This window comes from Macaca nemestrina, chromosome 6 (genome assembly GCF_043159975.1).
Source record: "Macaca nemestrina isolate mMacNem1 chromosome 6, mMacNem.hap1, whole genome shotgun sequence".
Lineage (NCBI taxonomy): Eukaryota > Metazoa > Chordata > Mammalia > Primates > Cercopithecidae > Macaca > Macaca nemestrina.
Genome location: NC_092130.1, coordinates 20028432 through 20034350, shown reverse-complemented (window position 1 = coordinate 20034350; position 5919 = coordinate 20028432).

Sequence of the window (5919 nt, the reverse complement as noted above, 5' to 3'; positions counted from 1 at the left end):
GCAGCTGTTTGGAAAAAACTTGCAGTGCTGATGACAACTCGGGTGTGTCGATGCATCTCTGCGTGGGTAGAGCCTGTTAGTGCATTTGGAGGTTGTGTGCACCAGAGTGATCAGAGTGATTGTTTCCCACACGTTTGCAAAGGTGTGCATGGACTTGAGTGTGATGATAAATCATATGGATGTGTTTAGTTGTGTGTGCGCAAAAGTGCGTTTATCCAAATTTTTCATCAGGGCTGTTTGGTGTATGTACATGTGCATGCACATGTCCAAGACGGCAGCTTGGTGTACAACTGGAGTGCACATCAGCGGCTGGATGTACAGGATAGTGGCTAGACATCTGTATGTGGGGTGCATGTTTAAATGTGTGTATGACTGTGCAGTGGCTCATTCTGTGTTGATTTGTATGCATGCCTTGGTGTGGATTTTGTCCAGATGTGAGTGTGCACATACACACTACTGTGGGTGAGTGCCCTGTGTCCCAGCTCTCATTTCTCTCCTCCCCAGAAGGTGAGGATTCACTGGCCTCACTAGCTCTCTGGCCCAACCTCAAGTCATTGAGAGACTTATGGAGGGTCTCAACTCCCAGGATAGACAAAGCAATCCTGTGTAGGAATCAAGCAGGCACTAGAGGAAAGGAAATCCTCCAAGGCCTGGCTTTCGCTTCTCCCTGTTCTTTCCACTGCTCTCTTCCACTAGCTACCCATATTTCGCTCCACGGCAAGAGCATCTGGTTAACAGCTGGTAACTGACACAAAATTTGTAGTCAGAATTTTAATACAGCTATGCATTTGAATTCTAACGTTGGAACCACTGCCTTAATCAAGTCAGATAACCTCATAGATCGTGTTTTATTTTCTAAAAAATTGGGAGAGTATTACCTGCACTGCCTTTACCCCAAAGTTGGGATACTAACTCATAAAGATGTTTGGTAAGCCATTGAACTATGTAGGAAATTATTACTAATACTACATAAACACCATTTGAGAATGAAAGTTTGTAGGCTCAACAAACATTCATTCAACAAATATTTGATAAGCATCCATTATGTGTCAGTCCCCAAGCAAGGTGCTGGGGATATAGAGGGAAACAAATAGGCTTGATACCTACCCTCATGAAACTTAGAGTCCTCCAGTTGGGGATGAAACAAGTGGTTACAAGTGAAATGAGTGTTATAGAAAACAAAAAGTATAAACTGGGCAGTAAGGGGAAGGCCTGGGAAAGTGATGTTTCAGGTGAACCCTGAGAGATCAGTGAGACTTGTCTGAATGTAGGGGAAGTGTGACCTCAGAAAATGAAAGAATGATAACATGTGGAGTGGAGTTTAGGGTGTTGATACACAGATGGCTGGAAAGGAAACTTCCATCCACTGCCCCTTGGGTCAGATGTGTCAGCAATCAGAAAGGTGAGGAAACTGCTTAGAATGCCTGGAGGTCATTCAGAATCTAAAGGGCTCAGGAAAGCCCCTCTCCTAGGGTAGAGTGGTGATATCTGTGTGTTATCCATGTGGCTCCATTATGACAGAGGTTGAAATCACTGGTATGCTGTCATTGGTTAGAAAAAAAAAAAAAAGGTTAATGAAAAGTATAAGAAAGGCAGTGGTGCTATACCTGGCAGTGTGAAACATTTAGTAAACACTACTGACTGAATCAATGGGGGCAAATGTTTTCCCAACTTTTGAAGGATACCTGGAACCTAGGTTTCCTAAAGCCTAGCAGAGTTCCTGGGTCCTTGTCCTATGGTTCCTTGCAGTGCTGATGGTTTCATGTAGCAGGCAATGCAAAATACTTCTGAAGTGGCAGTTCTACGAGCTGTGGGAACTGTGTCAAGCTAGAATGGGGCTTAGAACTTCCTCTCCCTAGCCTCTGTCTTTACTCTCTGTCTTGAATTCAGTCTACGAACATTTGTGTTTGAGATGGAGTCTCGCTCTGTTGCCTAGGCTGGAGTGCAGTGGTGCAATCTCAGCTACCGCAATCTCCACCTCCCAGGTTCTAAAGATTCTCCTGTCTCAGCCTGCTGAGTAGCTGGGACCACAGACACGCACCACCACACCCGCCTAATTTTTGTACTTTTAGTAGACATGGGTTTTCACTATGTTGCCCAGGCTGGTCTTGAATTCCTGGCCTCAGGTCGTCTACCTGCCTTGGCCTCCCAAAGTGCTAGGATTAGAGGCGTGAGCCACCGCACCGGCCACAGTCTATAAACATTTATTACCTATTATGAGTATGGGGACAAAGAGATGAACTTCTGAATGAGAACACAAATTACACTAGGAGGCAAAATATAATTAAGTGCCATAGGAAAGGTGCAAAGTGTGAACATGAAAGAGGATTTTCCCCTTCGATTTCATTCAATTCATTTCACATCTACTCACATCTAGAGAACATGCTAGTATCCATCTAGAGAAGATGAATGATATGACATTGATGGCCACAGAGTGGGGCAGCCATGAGGCAGATGTGGCAGATTGGCTTGTTCCACAATTGTCCAAACTCTTCTTGGTGTGCCCTCCTACACAACAGAGACTAGAAAGCTAAAAATCCATTTCTTAGACTCCTTGCTGTTGGGGCTCCCATTATAATTTAGGTTTAGCTAGTCCTGTGCACCTGGGAAAGACCTGAATTCAAAATTGTGTTAAGAAAAACAAAAAACCAAACACAAAAACAGTTACGTGAAGAGGAGGCAGCAGCCTGGGAGGAATCCACTTTGCTGGTGGTAACCTGGAAGGTGCAGTGTGACTCTGGAGTTCTGCCAGTTCCTGATCCCCAGATTACACCTAAGATGTTGTGTTCCTGTAGTCAGACTGGGCCAGTCGCTGGCCTGCTGACTGTGGCAGAAGTAACTGTTCCCTTGGGGTTGTGGGGTTAGTACGACGGTGGGCTTTGGGTTTTGGGACTCATTCCTGCAAGCCCAAGCCAGAACTTGTTCTGCAATGGTTCTGAGTTTGATTCTCTTTATTAAATTCATGTCTGCTTAAAATCCTGACATGTCATATTGTGAACTATAGGTGCTGTGAAAGTCAGGGAAAGGAGATGAGTGTGGATCAGAACAAGCAGAGAAGAAATCTAGAGGACTGCCTTCTTTCCTCTTTCTATCCACCTCCTATGCTCAACCCCATTTCAATCCTACTATCAACCTTCAGATTAATCAGTTGATTAAATATCAGCAACAATGCACCAGGCACTCTGCTTGATGTTGGGGTCACAGTGATGAACGAATAAGGAAGGTCTCTGCTTCCACAGAGCTTACCAGACAAATGTGAAACCAGCAACCAAATAAACATATAATTCAAAATTGTGGTGCAAATAAGAGGAAAACATGGGAAAGAATAATGGTATGAAGTCTGTGAGATAACCTATTTTGATTGAAAAGTCTAGATGATCTCTTCAGTAGGTGATATTTAAGCTGAGTCCCAAAGGACAAAAAAGGACTAGTTGGCCGGCAGACGCGGTGGCTCACGCCTGTAATCCCAGCACTTTGGGAGGCTGAGGCGGGCGGATCACGAGGTCAGGAGATCGAAACCATCCTGGCCAACATGGTGAAACCCCGTCTCTACTAAAAATACAAAAAAATTAGCCAGGCGTGGTGGGGGGTGCCTGTAGTCCTAGCTACTCGGGAGGCTGAGGCAGGAGAATGGTGTGAACCTGGGAGGCGGAGTTTGCAGTGAGTGGAGATTGTGCCACTGCACTCCAGCCTTGGCAACACAGCAAGACTCCATCTCCAAAAAAAAAAAAAAAAAAAGGGCTAGTCATACAAAGGTGGCCAAGGTGAGGAGGGGTGCCAGGCAGAAGAAGCAGAGTATGTACAAGCTACCTTAGTCTTTCTAAACATCTTTCTAATGCTTCCCTGTGTAACAGAGGATAAAGCCTAAACTCACCCTTTTTTTTTTTGTTGAGGGGACTGTCCTATGCATTGTAGGATTATCAGGATCTCTGGCCTCTACCCACTAGATACTACCTGCTAGTAGCAGCCCCCCTCAACCCCAGCTGGCACAACCAAAAATGTCTTCAGACTTTGCCAAATCTTTCCAGAGGGGCAAAATTGCCCTCTATTGCAAAGCACTGTCTTATAGGTAAGCTCTGCTTTGGTCAGGGTGGTTTTCTCACTGACTCCCAAATGCACCATCAATGTTTACATTTCTGCACCTACATATGCCGTTCCCTCTAATTACTATATCTTCTTCTGCCTCTCCACAAAGCCTTACCCATATTTCTACCACAAATCCATGGCTTTTTCCATTGGGGAACTCTGTTTGGATGACTCTCATGTGTTTTGGGTGGTAGGGGAAGAAAGGTCCGTCCTAGTGCTCTATCTGCTCTCTGGCTACAGCAGCAGGGGCATGTGAATTACGTACCCTTTCCTTTTCTGCCCAGTTAGGAGTTGAATTGGTGGGCATGAGATCCAAGTGAGCCAATCAGAGTCTTTCCACGTGATCTCCATAAGAGTGCATTGCTTTTCTTTTGAATTGTTGACTGCAAAGAGGTAGCCCCTGGACTGCCACTAGCCGTGTTTTTCTTGGCACTTGGAGAGAGCCTGCTTATGGCAGGAGACAATGACATCAATACACAAATAGAATTAGATCCAAGAAGAACTGAAAGGTGGAGCAAGTGCCATGACTACATTATTAAAGCCCTTTTTCCAGATACTTGTGCTAAAACAGTCTCATTCGCGTATTCTTTTTCTCTTTCTTTAAGCTAGTTTGAATTGCTTCTGTCAGTTACCATGGAAAGTCCTAATCAATATCCTTCAATACCTAGTCCAAATCTTTCCTCTTTTATGAAGTTCTCTCAGCATGAAGAAAATGCCTTCTTTGCATTCTTAACTGGTGGTTTGGTGGATCCCAGCAGCCATGCATCTCTTCCCAACTCTGAGTTTAGTGATGTCATGTTGGTAATGTGAAAGTAATCACACCATGAAATCAACAAATTCTACAAATCAGAGCAGTTCCCTCTACCGCAGCCCCCAGCCTGTTCACCAGCACATCACTGTCTAAATCCCTTCACAATTGTATCACCCATTTGGATAGTAATCATGTAGTGATTTGTGACACTTCTTGCATTTTGAAAATGGTGAAATTGGGAGGACAAGTACCCTTTATGCTGCATCTGAATCTTCAGAATCTCAAAGAAGGAAAGGTCCTGAGAAATAATTTGCTCCACAGTCTTCATTTCATACCCAAAGACAAAGAGGTCCAGAGATCTTCAGTGACTTAATGGTTGTGGAGCCAAGAAGAAAGTCTTCTGACTTACACTCATTATTTAAATGTAGGCTTTTTTTTTTTTTTTTTTTTTTTTTTGCCATTTTCAGCCTTTTATTTTCTCCAATTTTGGTATAAAATAGTATTTTAAAACTATTGTTGAATCATTCCAAACAGCTGATAGCCAAGATCCAAGTTCTCAGATGCTTACTTTTAATAAGGGTCTGTGAGGTTCTCCAGAATGAGATAATTCCAGATGGTGCTCACCAGTGTGGCAGTACTGGGGAGACAGCTATTCATAGAGAGGACTTGCTGCCATTCCACAGACTTCTAAGCCCTCAAGCCTGGAGAACTGTACTCACTGTTGTAATGCCATATGAGGGAAAAGATCAAAATAGCCCAGGTTTAAAAGACCATGTCGAAGTGAATGTTGGCTGCTCTGCGTATCGTCACTTAGAATGAAACAAGATCAACCCAAATGAAAGCTTGCTGATTTATAAAAAATTAAAAATACACAATTTATTTTTTGATATAGCCATTCTGTTTCCAGGAACTTATTCTGGAAATGTGCATATGGATATTCATTGCAACCTTGTTTAGTAAAGGATTGGAAACCATCTAAATGCCCAGTAATAGGGAGCTGATTAAATAAATCACTATACATATCCACACAGAGGCAGAATTCTGTATCTTATATGGAATGATCTCTGAGATATACTGTTTAG